General features: G+C 36.9%; 1 non-coding gene across 1 annotated transcript; it reads right to left on the bottom strand.

The window, feature by feature from the left end:
* Nucleotides 1-4,911: 4,911 nt before the first annotated feature.
* Nucleotides 4,912-5,018, bottom strand: LOC127116074 (small nucleolar RNA R71). The gene has a single exon (XR_007801059.1). It is a non-coding gene; the product is annotated as a small nucleolar RNA R71 (small nucleolar RNA).
* Nucleotides 5,019-18,747: the final 13,729 nt, after the last annotated feature.

Here is an 18,747-nt window from a genome sequence, read left to right as displayed (position 1 = left end):
ATATTGGTTAAATAATTATTTAAGTTGAGTATTTATTTAATTTAATTATTTATTTAATTTAAATGATTATTTAAGTGAATAAATAGGAGAATGAGTCATTTTTGTGATTAGTGGAGAGTAATAGGTGAAAGGAGAGAGATTTAGTTTCAATTGGGCAAAAAGTGTGAATTTGAGAAGTTAACCCATAAAAATACTAAAAGGTAGTAGGAAATTAGGTTTTTAGAATTTTCTAGTATACGTGAAAGAGGCAGAAGAATCTGAGAGAATTTTGGGAAGAGGAGCAGAGTCTGAGAGAAGGAAACCAAGAAGTTGTTGAAATCACCAACCTTCCTTAAAATCTAAGATAACGGGGGATTCTCTACTCTTGGGAGAATTTAGGCTTGTAGGATAGTGAGGGTTCCTTACCCTCCTATCAGCACCTTAGGGTTAATATGAGTTTTCCCTTATTGTTTTTCCTTTCTTTAATGTTTTTTTGTGGATTGTAATGCGTGTTGCTTTGAGACCTTAATTAGGGGATTTAGGATTTAAAAAAATCAAGATTTCTATCTGTGATGGATATTGTATGACATACGTGTTTTCTTGGCTATTTTGATTTCTGTTAAATTGGAATGTTGGTATGTGTTGCTCTGATACCTTAATTGGAGGGTTTGGGTTAAAACCTCCAAGATCTTTATCTGTGTTATATATCATGTGAGCTATGTATTTTTCTTGCTGTTTTGATTTCTGTTGTGTTGAGTGTTGCCCTGGGATTTGAACTACTATGTTATGGTCATTCGAGTTCCCATTTGAGTATATTAAAACCCCTGTTTTTTTTCCCAAACCTTTTCTGGACCGATGGATTTGACATTTTTCCCAAAAACATGTTTTTGAAACCCTATGTTGTTTACCTAAAACTTTTTTAGAATAGATTAATTTTTGAATTTTTCCCAGATTATAGAAAATCTTAATAATAAGTTATTTAACGAAAAATCACTTTTTTGGCATAAACTTCAAAATTAAAAAATTTAGATTTTTGGGAAATATTCAAAACATCTTAACTTTAAAAAATAATCAAAAATTTGTTCAATATGGAGAAATGGAGAAAAACGCAGAAAAATTGCATGTAGAATTAGAAGGGATAACCGCCTTATTTCAGGCATATCTTGAGTTTTGGGACTCGGGTTGAGGTTCCGTTTAAAACGTTAGAATATAACGAGATAATATTTCTTTTTAAGTAGAGAAATTGAGTCTGGGGTGCTACAACACTAGCAGTTCATTGGTTTTTATACCAGAGGCGTAGTCAATTTAAGTCTGGCGTTGGCCATCATGGCTTAGGCATAACTGAAGTTTTGTAAGTCCTTTTGGAATTCCTTCAGTTGAATTAAAAATAGGATTTAATGATCTTTTGAATTGGAAATTTTCATAATATTATCATAAGCATATAATTTTTTGTACCATTTTGAAGTCCGGCGAAACATTATGCCCGATACGAGTATCCGTATATGTTGTTTGATTAAAATGAACCAATTGGTGTATTAAGTCTCGAAATAAAAATCATATTCTTAAATAAGACTCTCTGAGATTCCCGGAACATATTCATTTACTTGATTCTGACTTCATTTGATATTTTAAATCATTATTCAAATATGATGTGTGACTAGTAGGAAGCATGATTTTGGGGTTGTTTGATGAGGTTTTGAGAATTTTGATCATCATAAAATTTTGAATGTTTTGAGCTCCCTGAATAATTTGAGAAATTGAAAAAAATGCTTTAATAGATTTATCACTTGTGAACTTTTAATCTTTTTTAAGGTTTTGAGAATTTTAAGAAATATAAGAACTTGAGAGTTTTTAAGAAATATGAGTTTTTAAGAGTTTTTGAAAAAATATGAGTTTTTTTAGAAAAAATGATTTTTCAGACTTTTTGAGTTCTTTGAGCATTTTGATGAATTGAGAAGTTTTGGTAATAATATAATTATATCTTTTGAGAAGAAATAATTAATATTGTTTTGAAAACATATTTCTGAGTATAGTAATCCATAGAGGAATTACAGTGATGGTCTTAATTGACGTTTTAAGAAAAGTAATTGACACTTCCGTAAGTGCAAGAAAATACCGTAGTAATATAAAAGATTATTGAACCCATGGGGATCGATTATCAACCTATTGTTATCTACTATTTCTATGTAAATCTAAGATCATGATATTGGATAAAAGGGCATTAAAACAAGTTGATTCTGAAAATTTAATAAAATGGAGATTAGAATGTGGTTCACATTGATCAAAGGTACTCTCGAAAGTGTCATATTAATTAATTAAATCGAGATAGTATTTTCTCTTAATAAAAAGAAATAATTTAAATGAATTGTTCTCTTTCGCGTAGCCGGAACCAAGTTTTAGCCTAAAGCCCATAATGTCGCTTTTGCGTGTTCAGCGTGTTTAAGTGAGAAACTTTTTTTTTTAAAATCAATTGCTTTCGATTAATTAAAAAGTTCTTTAAGGTGAAAAATAATTTTAAAGATGTTACCGGCTTTCACTCGTCTAGCACCGGATTTTAAGTTCATAAACACCCACTTTCACGAGTTCGTTTATAATCCTAAAATTTGTTTTTGAAAACATTTATTTTTACAATTTAAAGAAAATCTTTCTTTCTGATAACGCGAAAATACATCGTATATTTTCCTTGATTTACATTCAAAAATCATACCATTTTCATCTATCATCCGATTATTCCGCAAGTGTTCGAGTTATTTTTGCATGTATTTCAATTCACATGCTTAAATGAGCAAAGTATAGAAAAGGAAGGAAAAGGAGAAGAAACAGAAGAGAAACAGCAAAAAAAACCAGAAAAAAACCAGAAAGTATGAATTCTGTGCAGGTGACGACCGTCACAAGCCTCGTCACGACCGTCACGCCCTGGTTGTGACGAGCGTCACAGGCCCACCACGACCGTCACAAGCCCAAAATCAGCGTAATGAATTGTTCAACAGAAGTGATCCACACGCCCCATTTTTCGCACCTCAACCCACTTTCCCGTGAATCTCTCACTCAACCAAGTCATCCTTATTTCTCTCAACTATGAAGACCAAGTGGATACTATAAAAGGATGGAAGTTGGAAACCTACGGGCACGCTTGATTTTCCTCCCTGAAGCCAACTTTCAAGATCTTTCTCTGCATTTATTTTCCACAGCAATTTTGTTTTCTATTATTTTTCTTCAGCAACACTGTTTTCTTTTACCGCAATTTGTTTACCGTTCCGTTCAGAGCTTTGATTTTTCCCTTCCCTTTCCGTTTTTCATTTAGCCAAAAGTAGTAGTTTCCTACACTGGGGAACTATTGCAACTTATTTAATTTAGTTTAAGCAATTATTTCGAAGAAGCAGAATCCTACCGACCTGTGGAGGATTGCTCAAGTACTTCAAGATTCAGCATATTCGATTAATCAAAGTTCCAGGTTTTTATTCAATTATTATTATTATTGCTTTATTATTAAATAATCATGTTTTCCTTATTGTTAAGTTGTTTATGTTCGTCTGTGTTTGCATTAATTAACATGTCCGGCTAAACTACCGGTATCGGTATGTAAACAATTTAAATTAAACGGGATTTAATAATAATCGGTGTAAACTTCTTTTCTCAAATAATCTTTTTGGCTGTGGTTTTTAATTTAAATTTAATTAACTTTGTCACGAGAGTGAGAAGCTATTTAATACAGTTTTGCCACGAGAGTGGGAAATTAACTAAGGTGAGAACCGACAATCGCGAGAGCGTGAGGGTCGAACTTGATAGTAAAAACTAGGCATTGATTTTAAAAACAACGAGAGCACTTTAAAAGCAATTAGAACTTATTTATTTTCAAAAAGTATTTTTAACTTCAAATGGGACAGCGAGAGCGTACATTCTGACTTAAAAGTATAGTCCGAGTCAACAATCACGAGACTGTGAGATAAAGCATTTTAAATAAGTATTTTCTACTAAAAGATATTTGGTAATTAAAATATACATCGGTGACTTATCGAAACCCTGACGATTAATGTGTTGCATAATGATATCTCTCTATTAATATTTTCTTAAAAACTTAACTTCCTTTAAATTTAATTTTTGTTCAACCAAACCTCTAAAAATCATATCCTTAGCTAAATATAGTAACATCGATAGCATTAGTTTGACCATCGGTCCCTGTGGGTTCGATATCTTTTAAAACTAAAACGACTGGACTGTGCACTTGCAGTCAAGTACCCGATAGACTATATTTTATATACAGTCACGAGACGTATCAAGTTTTTGGCACCGTTGTCGAGGACCTGATTTAGTCAAATAGTGTGATTCTTTCGTTACGCAATATAGACTAAGGTAAAAACTAATCTCCTTTCCCTTATTTCCCTATTGTATGCCAAGTACTCGCTCACAAGGCGAAAACTTAGCACCATCAATCGCAGAATTAGAGCGTTTCTTATATTTAAGACGCCGAATACTAGAGTACCAACAAAGGTACGATATCCCCGATATCTTCTTTCCTACTACTAAACCAGTTGAAAAACCAACCATTGCTGCAGTAGGACCACATAATCATCCTCTTAAGTTCTACGCTACCCCGTCCCAACAAGAACCTCACAATAGCATTGTTGCCCATGCTATCGATCGAAACGATTTCGAGTTGAAACCCTCATTATTATCAGTCGTCCAACAACATCAATTTGCTGGAAATCCTACGAATGACCCTAATGAACATTTGACCAAGTTTGTGCAGTACGCAGACACTGTGAAGGTGAATGGTGTATCTCAAGATGCGATAAGACTACGTCTTTTCCATTCTATCTAAGAGTCAGAGCTTGGGCTTGGTTGCAATCCTTGCCATCCAACTCAGTTACTACATGGGAAGAACTGAAGAACGTTTTCTTAGCCCGATATTTCCCGCCAAGCAAAACTGTTATGCTGAGAGCTCAAATCAATGGATTTCGACAAAAAGATGCAGAATCTCTCTACGATGCGTGGGAGAGATACAAAGACATGATGAGGATATGTCCTAATCACGGTCTAGAAGACTGGGTGATCATTCACACATTTTACAATGGGCTTCTGTATAACACAAGACTGACAGTAGACGCTGCCGCAGGCGGTGCATTTATGAAAACATGGCCTTGTTGAAAACATGGCTCAAACCATTGCCAATGGGGAGGTGAAAGAACTCCAGTAGAAAAGTCCTAACCAAAAGGTGGAATGTACGAAATCAGTAGCCTTGACCATGTCCATGCTAAGGTAGATGCCCTTGTTCAAAAGTTAGACAACTTAACCATACCACCCGCAGCCACCGTGGCTGTCGTAACTCCAAACTGCGAGTTATATGGAATTCTTGGAAACACTACACCAGAATGTCAAATATTAGCAGGAGTCCCCACTGATCAAGTAAATTATGCACAAGGAAATCCTTATTCGAATAACCTACAACCCAGGTTGGAAAAACCATCCCAACTTTTCGTACAAGAATAACAACGCCTTGTATGCACTTGGCCAAGCACCCGCGGTTCCACCTGGATATCAAAAGCCAGCTACTAATGCTCCTAACATGCCTAGGAAGTCCAACCTTGAATTAATGATGGAAAGCTTCATATCTACCCAAGCTCAAACAAACAAATACTTCTTGAACCAAAACATACATACTAATGAGCAACTTAAACAATTAGCGAGCAAAGTAGACGTCTTAGCCACCCACAACAAAATGCTTGAAACACAGATTTCACAAGTGGCTCAACAACAAGCATCTACTGCTGCTCCTGCTGGCACATTTTCTGGACAGCCACAACCTAATCCAAAAGTACATGCAAATGCCGTTATAATGAGAAGTGGAAAAGAACTAGACGGACCCGTGGATCCAAGAATCCAAAATCCTGCCATGTACCAAAAACCAGACAAAACAACAACTGAGAAGGTAAGTGAACCGAAGGAGAAGGAAGATAATACCCAAGAGGCCGAAGAGAAAGAAAAACCTTATGTGCCTCCACCACCTTATAAACCACCCATTCCGTATCCTCAAAGACTCGCAAATTCTAAAACTACAGGGCAATTTAGGAAATTTGTTGAACTTCTGAAGCAACTGAATATTACAATTCCCGTTACAGAAGTCATCACACAAATGCCCTCATATGCCAAATTTCTTAAAGAGATCCTATCCAATAAGAAATAGATCGAGGATAACGAAACAGTTACACTTACTGCTGAGTGTAGCGTAATAATCTAAAACAACATGCCTCCCAAACTAAAAGACCCAGGTAGTTTCTCCATACCCTGTTTCATTGGAAAGTCCGTCATAGACAAAGCTCTATGCGACTTAGAAGCTAGCATTAGTGTAATACCCTTAACCATCTGTAAAAGGCTCAACATGGGAGAACTAAGACCAACCAAGATGTTTGTTCAACTAGCTGACCGCTCAATCAAATATCTTGTTGGTATACTAGAGAATGTCCCAGTACGTGTAGGATAATTCTACATTCCTACAGACTTCATAATCATGGATATCAAAGAAGATTCCATTACACCTATTATATTAGGAAGGCCATTCTTAGCTACCGCCGGAGCCATAATAGACATGAAAAGAGGAAAGCTAACATTCGACGTTGGAGAAGAAAAGGTTGAATTCATCTTGACACAATTCTTACAAGTGCCAGCTATAGACGATGCCTGTTATCTACTTGATGTCATAGACGAGTGCGTAAGAGAGATGGAGATGCAAGAAACCACATATTCTGATATAATGAAAATCCAAATCCCTCCAATATTTGAAGATGATAATTAGCGTGAACCATACCAAAATGACAGTCTAAGCGAATGCTTAGCACTTACACCCAATCACATACCATGCCCGAAGAAACCAGACTTAGAATTAAAAACACTACCAAAGAACCTAAGATACGAATTCTTAGACACTGAACTCAAAAGACCAGTAATAGTCAACGCAGACTTAGGACAGATGGAAACTGAAAAGTTACTAGATGTCTTAAGAAAATATTCAACTGCGTTAGGCTACAGCATCGCCGACCTAAAAGGAATAAGTCCTTCTATCTGTATGCATCGGATTATGCTAGAAGAAGATTGTAAAACCTCTCGTGAACACCAGAGAAGGATCAACCCAATCTTAAGTACTGTAGTCAAGGATGAAGTAAAGAAGTTATTAGATGCAGGAATCATATACGCGATCTCCAGCAGTCAATGGGTTAGCCCCGTTCATGTAGTACCCAAGAAAGGGGGTGTTACAGTTGTTAAGAACGAGAAGGGTGATTCTATAGCACAAAGAGTTGTGACCTGAAGTAGAATGTGCATCGATTATATGAAACTAAAAAAATCCACTCGAAAGGATCATTTTCCTCTGCCTTTCATTGATCAAACGCTTGAATGATTGGCTAAGCATTCCCACTTCTGCTATCTAGACGGTTATTCAGGATTCTTTCAAATTCCTATCCATCCTGACGACCAAGAGAAAACAACATTCACATGCCCTTATGGTACATTTGCTTATCGATGAATGCCATTTGGACTATGCAACGCTCCAGCAACATTCCAAAGATGTATGATGTCAATCTTTGCTGACTTTATAGACGACATTATGGAAGTCTTTATGGATGATTTTTTTGTTTGTGGGCAGAGCTTCGAAGGATGTTTATTAAACCTTGAAATGGTACTCGAAAGATGCGTAAAGGTGAATCTCGTCTTGAACTGGGAGAAATGCAATTTCATGGTCCAAAAAGGAATCGTGTTAGGACACGTAGTATCTGATAAAGGAATTGAAGTAGACAAAGCTAAGATTTAAATCATAGAGAATCTTCAACCTCCGAAAACCGTACGAAAAATACGAAGCTTCTTAGGACACGTTGGTCTCTACCGACGCTTTATCAAAGATTTCTCGAAAATTACCAAACCACTAACTGGTTTATTAATGAAAGACTTTGACTTTATCTTTGATGAGAAATGTTTAACAGCATTTGAGCAATTAAAAACATCTTTAATCACCGCACCTATCATGTAACCACCTGACTGGAGATTACCATTTGAAATCATGTGTGATGCGAGTGACTATGTCGTAGGCGCAGTGCTAGGACAAAGAAAGGATAAAAAACTTCATGCCATCTACTACGCAAGTAGAACATTAGATCCTGCCCAAATGAACTACGACACCACTGAAAAGGAACTGCTAGTCGTTGTGTTCGCTTTAGATAAATTCTGTTCTTACTTAGTAGGGGCGAAAATCGTCATCTATACTGATCACGCTGCTATTAGATATTTGCTAAGTAAGAAGGATTCCAAACCAAGACTCTTAAGATGGATCCTACTCTTACAAGAATTTGACTTAGAAATAAAAGATAAGAAGGGTACTGAGAATGTAGTAGCAGACCACTTATCGCGAATCGAAGGGAATAAGCCTGAACAAATTCCAATCAACGATGATCTCCCTTACAAACAACTTATAGCCCAAATGGAAAGCGACATGTCTGAACTAACCTTAAATGATACTGAAATAGAAGAATCTGTGGAAGAAATTCATACGAATATAACTCTACCATGGTACGCTGATTTTGTCAACTACCTAGATGTTGGAGCACTTCCACCGGACCTATCATACCAACAAAAGAAGAAATTCTTTCATGCTCTAAAACAGTACTACTAGGATGAACCTATGCTTTTCAAAAGAGGTACCGACGGTATTTTTCGTCGATGTGTTCCTGAGGATAAAATAGACGATATAATCTCTCATTGCCATTCCGCTCCCTATGGTGGGCACACAAGCACTTCAAAAACGTTTGCTAAGATCTTACAATCTGGCCTCTTTTGGCCTACTCTATGCAAAGATGTCCATAATGCGGTTATAAATTGCGACCGGTGCCAACGCACTGGTAACGTTTCAAGACGCGATGAAATGCCACAAACAGGCATTTTAGAAGTGGAAGTCTTTGATGTGTGGGGTATTGACTTCATGGGATCATTCTCGTCTTCTTTTGGTAATAAGTACATACTCGTAGCTGTCGATTACGTTTCAAAATGGATCGAGGCTATAGCTTCTCCGACAAATGACACATGAGTAGTGATTAAGTTGTTCAAGAACATAATCTTTCCTAGATTCGGTGTGCCAAAATTAGTAGGTGGCTCCCATTTCATATCAAATATATTTGGCAAACTTCTTCTGAAGTATGGAGTCCGACACCGTGTAGCAACACCGTATCACCCATAAACCAGTGGGCAAGTCGAAGTTTCAAATAGAGAGATCAAACAAATTCTAGAAAAGACTGTCGGAATATCTAGAAAAGACTGGTCATATAAACTAAATGAAGCTCTGTAGGCATATAGAACAACCTATAAGACCCCAATAGGGACCACACCCTTTAAATTAGTTTATGGTAAATCATGTCATCTCCCTGTGGAATTAGAACACAAAGCTTATTGGGAAGTTAAGACCCTAAATCTAAATTATACTTCCGCATGCAAGAAGCGAATTTTAGACATTCACGAATTGGAAGAAATCAGACTAGACGCCTATGAGAATGCCAAGATATACAAAGAACGAACCAAAAATGGCATGATAAACGTATATCTAGGAAAGATTTTAATGTCGGCGACGTACTGCTACTATTTAATTCAAGACTTAAGCTTTTTCCAGGAAAACTTAAATCTAGGTGGTCAGGCCCTTTCGAAATTACAAAAGTCTTTAAAAGCGGTGCGATAGAAATCAAGGGTAGAAATAGTGAATCGTTCATGGTAAACGGGCAGCGATTAAAACATTATCATAATATTGATAATAGAGACTATTAAAATAGTATAAGACTTATAGAGCTGCCCGCTCAACCCCAAAACTAATCACCACGTTATTGTCGAACATACGACATTAAACAAAGTGCTTAGTGGGAGACAACCCGCCTCTTTTTAATTTGCTATTGATTTTGTTATTTTTATGTTTTGCATTTTAAGCGTTTTCCTTCTTTGATTATTACTTTTATTTTGCTCCATTTCCTTGATTCTATGCAGTAATGTACTTGTTGTTTCTCGTTACTAACTTAGAAATATTGGATACTGATTAACAGGCGAATTTATAACTAGTTAGTAACTAACTTTCATCATGCAACCAGTAGATACAGTTTTCAGAGGCAGAGTTCAGAGAAGGCGTTATGATTATTTATCTCTGAAGGATATGGATATATCCATATATTATGATGGATCTACCATGGATAGGTTAGGTATCCGTGATAGCATCTTGTTTATGTTTAACCAACTAGGTTGGGAGAATGCTGCTATTAAGAGAAGGTTTGTCACATATCGTGAGCTTACCCTAGAATTCCTTAGCTCCCTAGTTTACAACCCCGATCATGGTTACGGACTCAACAAAGGGTTGATTTCCTTTAGGTTGTTTGGTATGAATTTCACTTATAACTGCAGAGACCTTGCTGACCTTCTAGGATTTCCTAGTGGCCCATTTATATTCCCGCCAGGAGGAATTAATCGATGGCATCGACCTAGATTACTTTTGGGGTAGTTTAACTGGAGATCACCACCCTGACCCACACGAGATGCACTCCCAAATGATACACAACCCTATTATCCGCTACTTCCATAAAATACTAGCCCACACCCTATTTGGAAAAGAAGCGAACAACACCTTAGTGTCAAGGGATGAACTTTTCATCTTACTCTATGTCGACCAAGGTCGACATGTCAATGCTATAACATTTATGATGGAAAGATTTATTCACCTTGCAAAGAACAATCGCGCCCCAATCATAATAGGCGACCTAGTAACCATGATAGTTGATGCCATTGGACTTAGACGCCCACTTAACGAGCGTACACCTTTTGGACACATCCGACCCATGGATATTGACTTTTGCTTCGACCGAAGAATTATAGGAAACCTTGGGCCGGATACTTTTGACTACCTAATTAATAATGAAGTTGTCCAACTATTTCCTTACCAAACCATGAGAGAACAAGTGTTCATAATCGAAATAACTGGCGATATGATTTAGATGAACATCACATTGCTCCACCATCACCTCCTGAGACACCACCTATTTATGAGTATTTAGATGACCCTATCTCTGTTGATGAATCTGACCCTGAAACCCCTCCAAACTACTATAATCTGGATGAACCAGAAAATCCATCCTATGCCGAAAATCTGACCATAATCCTTACCCGTTTTGATGGTTTCCATACTGACATTACTAATGTGAAATATGAAATAAAAAGCATGCGCCTTGATGTCTTAGGCTTAATGGATGTCGTCGTCGAACAGTTTGATCAATTGAACCAGGCTGTAGCTGCTTTGGGACAACACCGTGGCTAATTACATCGATCGTTGGATTTTCCTACACACATTAAAGCAGTGAGGACACTGCTATGTTTTAGTGTGGGGAAGGAGCACTTTATTGCTATTATTCTTTTTAATGCTTAATGTCACATTTAACTTTCGTCTTTACATTTAATATAAATGACATTGTTATTTCTTTTGCTTCTATGATCAATTTAATTTACCTCCGTCAGTTTAATTTTGTTACTGCTGTTATTTTATTTTGTATTGCTGCTGCAATTATTTTATTATTGTGTTTCTATACTGTTATTGTCTTTACCTTCTTCTAGTTATAATAATCTCTATTTTTGCTATGGTACTGACAGTACAATTCACTCATAACATGCAAACAGTTAGAAATAAGCATGCGGTAAATTTTTTATTCTTTTTATTTTAATTTTTATATTTTTTGGCATTTTTGTAAAAAAAAATTGTGACCGTTGCATGTGACGAGCATCACATGATGTGTTACGCCCGTCACAGAAGCGTGACGCCTGTCACAGAAGCGCCACGCCCGTCACACATGAAGTATATGACTGTTGCATGTGACCGTTACGCAAGACTGTTACACGTGACGACCGTAACAGCCATGTGACGCTCATCACGGATTCATAAGGCGCGTTTTGTTTCCCTATTTAAACAGGCGCACTTCTCTTCTTCCTCCTCATCTAATCCTTCTGTTTTCCTTAACCATCCCACTCACACCACTAATTTCTCCAGTAACCCTTCCACCACCTCCTATTTTAATCAAGAAACGAGTGAGTTCCCTATAACTCACGAAATCCATCTCTTCCACCAAAACCTATATTTTCAATTTGCACACTCAATGGCCCGACAAGAGAGACCCGCTCCCGACCTTTCAAATATCACATTCAGAGAGGGAGGAGTCGGCGAACGACAAAGAGACAACTACCTCAGGTTCTATCAACATTCAGTCCAACCTACGAGGTACGTTGATAATGATTGTCTGACGGAGTTGGGGCTTTCAGATGGCGTGGAATGGATGTTGAACACCTCTGGTTTGACGCAGCTCTGCACCAACCCACAACCAACTTATGAGGCGCTGACCCTAGAATTCCTGATCTCGTTCTCCTATATAACACCTCCCAGTGCAACTCAGTTTCTCACTGGAGCCGCCACATTTAGAATGTTCGGCACCGAGTATTCCTTGAACCAAACTCAAATAGCGCGAATACTTGGTTTCCGACGTGGAGATGGAGTTCACTGTTGTATCCCTGACGGATGGTCGAGAATAGCATTTGGAGTGTGGCACAGCCTCACCAACGTGAACGTCACAAGCTGGGATGCGCTCAACGCAACATACATTCACAACCCAGCTATCAGATATTTCCACCGGGTCTTAGGACACATGGTCTTCGGAAGAGTCAACAACCATAAGGTAAACTCTAAGGAGCTTTTCTTCCTTCATTGTGTGTTCACTCCGATGGCGTTCAATGCCACCCCGTTCTTGTTGGCCAACATACAGGTTGCCTGCATGAAAGGTAACACGACATTCTCTTTTGGAGGGATCATCACCTCCATAGCATTAGGCCTGAATCTAGGGGATAGGCTTGCCAACTTACCTTCCTTGTCAGCCGAGTTCCTCAACATCGACTATTGTCGTTCCTCACACCTCATCAAGATCAAAGACGATGGGAAGTACCACCCTGTGGTTCAGAACAAGATAGTTCGATGCATCATTATGCCCAACAGGAACCGTACAGATCCGCAGAATATGGAAAATTGGATTTTTTATCTGAACTCTCCTGAGCCCAATGAAGACGATCCTAACGATAATGGAGCCGACGAAATTGAAGAAGAGATGGATCGACAGGTGCCACGGCCACCTTCTGAGCATGCTGCAGAGATATCTTCGGGAAGCCAACGAAGAAATGAGCGCCTACCCGCCACCATGGAAGACATCTATGCTGAGATGTTGCGACATAACCAGAGGATGGAAGAGCGCCAGAAGGAAATGATGCAAGCGATCCAGCAAATACAGAGGGATCAGCATGACTATGCAAACTGGCATGACCAAGGGATGGTGGAACTTTCCGAAGAGATAAGTGCCTTGACACATTGCGTTGATGCAATCCAGGAGTACACTCAGCATATGGGGTTGGATCCTACCCAGCGTGGTAGAAGCGAACGTGCACGAGCAAGTGTTAGAGCATGCAGAGCCCAGCGTCGTGGCGAGGAGTAGCGATCCTCCTGTTTCTTCCCTTTTCTCATTTTATTTTGTCACATTGAGGACAATGCTTTGTTTAAGTGTGGGAGGGAATCCTTGTCTTTCCTTTATTTGTTTCTATTTTTAGCCATAACAAAAAATTTGTCTTTTGTTTATTTGTTCGTATCTAATCGTTCATTTCTTTATATCTAATTTTCCATAACATTTTTTTTTGTTTTTATGTTAAATGCATACCCTACAAGTATATAGGTTGTCTTACATAGGTTCTGTTAGGAAGCTGAGAAAAATCTAGCAAGATTGATACCGTCCTGACACCTTAGATCTCTCACTTTTGCGGGATCAGTTTGAATACCCATTATACAGATACCTTAAGTCTCTGTTCTATATTAACCCCTAGTAGTTTATACTAGTAGCCAGCACCGTCTTAAACACAAACCATGTGAAGAGCCGATGAATATAAGTGATTGATGCCTACGAATTAAGAAGATCCTTCATATTTTGCTATCGAAAAATTGAAAAGGCACCATACAAGTGGTTGCAAGATATACAAAAGGAAAGAAAAAACTCGTTGTCGGTTGGTTCAGAGGTACCTGGTACTGGACTCGGTAGGGCGAACTACGGTTCGATCCCCCACAACCTTTAAATGGGATATATAAAGGGTTACCACACTAGTGTACCAGACCCCGTGCTAAAAAAGGATCAAAGTCACTAACCGGCTACTTCACTAAGTGCGTGTAAAGGCAAAGGGCTTAATGTGATTGCGCTAGAATGAAACCGGGTGAAATAGGAATGAGAGGCATTAGGTTGAGCTATAATAGATTGATTTGAACGGGTTTGTACAAAAGAGAGATCTATGTTAATGCTTATTGCTTGTGTCTTCACTGTATCTTTAGTGTTTTATTTGAGTATCTGTCATTCTAACGGAATACCTAACAACCACGTACGAATTGGAAATTTGTCATGTATTCGCATTTAACTAGTGTTTCTAATTTTATACTGACTATTTGCTTGAGGACAAGCAAAGATTCCAGTATAGAGGAGTTTGACAATGCAAAAATACATCATATATTTTCCTTGATTTACATTCAAAAATCGTACCATTTTCATCTATGTTCTGATTATTCCGCAAGTGTTCGAGTTATATTTACAGGTATTACAATTCACATGCTTAAATGAGCAAAGTATAGAAAAGGAAAGAAAAGAAGAAGAAACAGAAGAGAAACAACAGAAAAACCAGAAAAAACCAGAAAGTATGAATTATGTGCAGGTGACGACCGTCACAAGCCTCGTCACGCCCTGGTTGTGACGAACGTCACAGGCCCACCACGACCGTCACAAGGCCATAATCAGCATAATGAATTGTTCAACAGAAGTGATCCACACGCCCCATTTTTCGCTCCTAGACCCACTTTCCCGTGAATCTCTCACTCAACCAAGTCATCCTTATTTCTCTCAACTATGAAGACCAAGTGGATACTATAAAAGGATGGAAGTTGGAAACCTACGGGCACGCTTGATTTTCCTCCTTGAAGCCAACTTTTGAAGATCTTTCTCTGCATTTATTTTCCACAACAATTTTGTTTTCTATTATTTTTCTTCACTAACACTGTTTTCTTTTACCGCAATATGTTTACCGTTCCGTTCAGAGCTTTGATTTTTCCCTTCCCTTTCCGTTTTTCATTTAGCCAAAAGTAGTAGTTTACTACACTGGGGAACTATTAGAATTTATTTAATTTAGTTTAAGCAATTGTTTCAAAGAAGCAGAATCCTACCAACCTGTGGAGGACTGCTCAAGTACTTTAAGATTCAGCATATTCGATTAATCAAAGTTCCCGGTTTTTATTCAATTATTATTATTATTGCTTTATTATTATTGATTTATTATTAAATAATCATGTTTGCCTTATTGTTAAGTTGTTTATGTTCGTCTGTGTTTGCATTAATTAACATGTCCGGCTAAACTATCGGTATCGGTATGTAAACAATTTAATTAGACGGGATTTAATAATAATCATTGTAAACTTCTTTTCTCAAATAATCTTTTTGGTTGTGGTTTTTAATTTAAATTTAATTAACTTTGTCACGAGAGTGAGAAGCTATTTAATACGGTTTTGCCACGAGAGTGGGAAATTAACTAAGGTGAGAACCGACAATCGCGAGAGCGTGAGGGTCGAACTAGATAGTAAAAACTAGGCATTGATTTTAAAAACAGCGAGAGCACTTTAAAAGAAAATAGAACTTATTTATTTTCAAAAAGTATTTTTAACTTCAAATGGGACAGCGAGAGCGTACATTCTGACTTAAAAGTATAGTCTGAGTCAACAATCACGAGAGTGTGAGATAAAACTTTTTAAATAAGTATTTTCTACTAAAAGATATTTGGTAATTAAAATATACACCGGTGACTTATCGAAACCCTGACGATTAATGCGTTGCATATTGATATTCCTCTATTAATATTTTCTTAAAAACTTAATTTCCTTTAAATTTAATTTTTGTTCAACCAAACCTCTAAAAATCATCTCCTTAGCTAAACATTGTAACATCGATAGCATTAGTTTGACCATCGGTCCCTGTAGGTTCGATATCTTTTAAAACTAAAACGACTGTATTATGCACTTGCAGTCAAGTACCTGATAGATTATATTTTATATACAATCACGAGATGTATCACTTTCGTATACCATTTAATTAAATTATGAATTTTTACCTAATTCAGATATAGGTTTTTTTCTTTTGAAATTGAATCGGTATCTCTAAATTACGCTTTTGCAATAATTATTTTAATTAAAAATAGTTTAAAAGTTAGTCCTTACATAAATCCTTATTTAATTATTTAATTTACAACTTAAATACGAGCACCTTCAAAACGACGATCCTCGCATTTCAGACTCTAAAAGATTTAGCCGGACATAATAACCACATAAGAGTTATTGTTATTAAAATTTATATTAAACATACTAAACATATTGAATATGATAATAGTATAGAAATGGCAGTAAAGTTACTAATATATTAATAACAGTAAAGTGAGAAAAAAAAACTAAGTAGCATGAGTGATACGTACTGAACAAGTATATAACTCCAAAATAAATACTGATAAATTGTTGAATAAAAATATTAAAATTTGATGTCGGCAGGGTTACACTACGAACGATCCAAATGTATAATACAAATCTTCAGAATCTAACTCAAATGTGCATTTATCTCTCAGTGTGAAAATTAAATATGCTTTTACAATAAATAAGTTTTCTGTCTAAAAAATATAACTAAGTTTGGGTCCTAAAACTGATTTCTAAACTTCTATTTATATGACTAAAGATTGTACTGGAGTCTCCCCAAACGTGTAGGAGTTAGTGGAGAAAAGTATGGAAAGTGGAAGACTGAGTTGCAAATAGTGAGCTAAAAATCTAGAAAATAGTGTCATGACGGGCGTCGGGGATGGGTTGACAGGCGTCAACGTTGGATTTTTTGCTTTTTTCACTTTTCCTTCTGGCTGACAGGCATCAGGCTGGGTTGACGGGCGTAAGCATGTTGGTTTTCTTATTTTCCTATTTTCTTCAGTTGATGGGTTTCTGGCCTTGAGGCTGACGGGCGTGAGCGCTGGTATGAGCCCGTCATAAGAGCAGCAGTGCATCGTTTTGTCCCATTTTTTTAACCTTTTTTCACTGTTTTCGCTTGCATAAGTCTCCTCTTAACATGTACCTGAAAGACACGTATAATACCCATGTAACACAATAAAAACATATTAAGATGACACTAGAATGCATGTGAATCGGGTCAAATTTTACTATGTATTTTCTTATTATCAAACTCCCCTACACTTGAACCCTTGTTTGTCCTCAAGCAAGTAGGCTAGCATATAAAAATAGTGTAAATGCAGCAATTAAGTATAAAGACTTAGAGAATCCATAACACTCAAATATTCATATGTGGCTACAAAATCTAGTTTGAAATCGATTGTATAGGTACTAACAACACAGCAAGGATAACGTGAAAACACAATTCCGCATTTCACGATCAAAAATATGCCTCCTATGCAAACCAATATGAATCATACCATTATGTCGAAACCTAATTCACTTATCATTTTTTCATCCTTTTTTATTCTAGCGCAATCACATTAAGCTCATTATCTTTTCACACAAATAGTAGACAAATTTGTTGATGAATATGATCTTAATTTCATTTAATTCGCGCACTTTGACTTTAAACATTAATTTTTGAAATTTCAGCTACCGTTGGGCTAAATAGCCGTGTAAGGGTCGCCTAACTTAGGAGGTGCATTCTCATTTTATTTATTTATTTATTCATTAAGCACATGATCATTCACTTATTTGCATCGACCTCCCTACATAGTGTGTGTTTTTAGATGGTGTTGACTGCTTAGATAAACTACTCAAGGATTATTAGAAAACAAGAACTTAAGGTTATGGCATAATAGGTATTCAAATTGATCTCCATATTTGGGAGGCTTGAGGTGTCGGGACGATATCGATTTTGCAAAAAAAAATACCAAGTCTCCTCAATCGAGCCTCTCTTTCTTTTATAGCCTATATACTTTCTAATCATGCTACAGATTTCAAGTCTTTTCAAAAAAAATTGGTAGGGCTCAAAAAACGGGAAATTCAATAAACAATGGGAAACCACGCATAAATGACTCGACAGCACATGCAAAGACTCAAAACATACACTATGCTATAAAAATAAAAATAACTAATAAATACTAAACAGAAAATAACATAACATAAGCAAAATAAAATATAAAAAATGATAAACATAAATGAAAGCGATAAAACACCTCCCCTACACTTAAATCCTACATAGTCTCCAATGTCAGGAAATAAGATCAAGTGAGGGAGTAGAACCTAGTGAGATGTAAATCAATTCCGACCAAAGCCTCAGCCTTGCCCTCGCCCATGGAAGTGGCTACCTTGATGGTTCATGTTGTTCATTGCCACTCATAAGCTACACATCTCCTGAGATAGGTGATCCATCATCTGATTACGGTGATCTTTAGTTGATTGATTATACAGCACATGCTTTAGAATCTTTTGTTGTTGGTGTTGCATGACAACCTATGTTGTTTGCATTTGTCGCATGTGTGACATCACATCAATCTGCTGCTGATACATAACTCTAAACAGTTGAGTCTGCTATGCATTAATATCATATTATTCCTATAACTCGAAGTGGAGATCAACGATCTCATGGATGAATGTGTTATAATCATACTCATTGGTGCTCTGCT

The sequence above is a fragment of the Lathyrus oleraceus genome, chromosome 1 (genome assembly GCF_024323335.1).
Source record: "Lathyrus oleraceus cultivar Zhongwan6 chromosome 1, CAAS_Psat_ZW6_1.0, whole genome shotgun sequence".
Lineage (NCBI taxonomy): Eukaryota > Viridiplantae > Streptophyta > Magnoliopsida > Fabales > Fabaceae > Lathyrus > Lathyrus oleraceus.
Note: the sequence above shows the minus strand (reverse complement) of the source record. Positions and strands in the feature narration are given on the sequence as shown.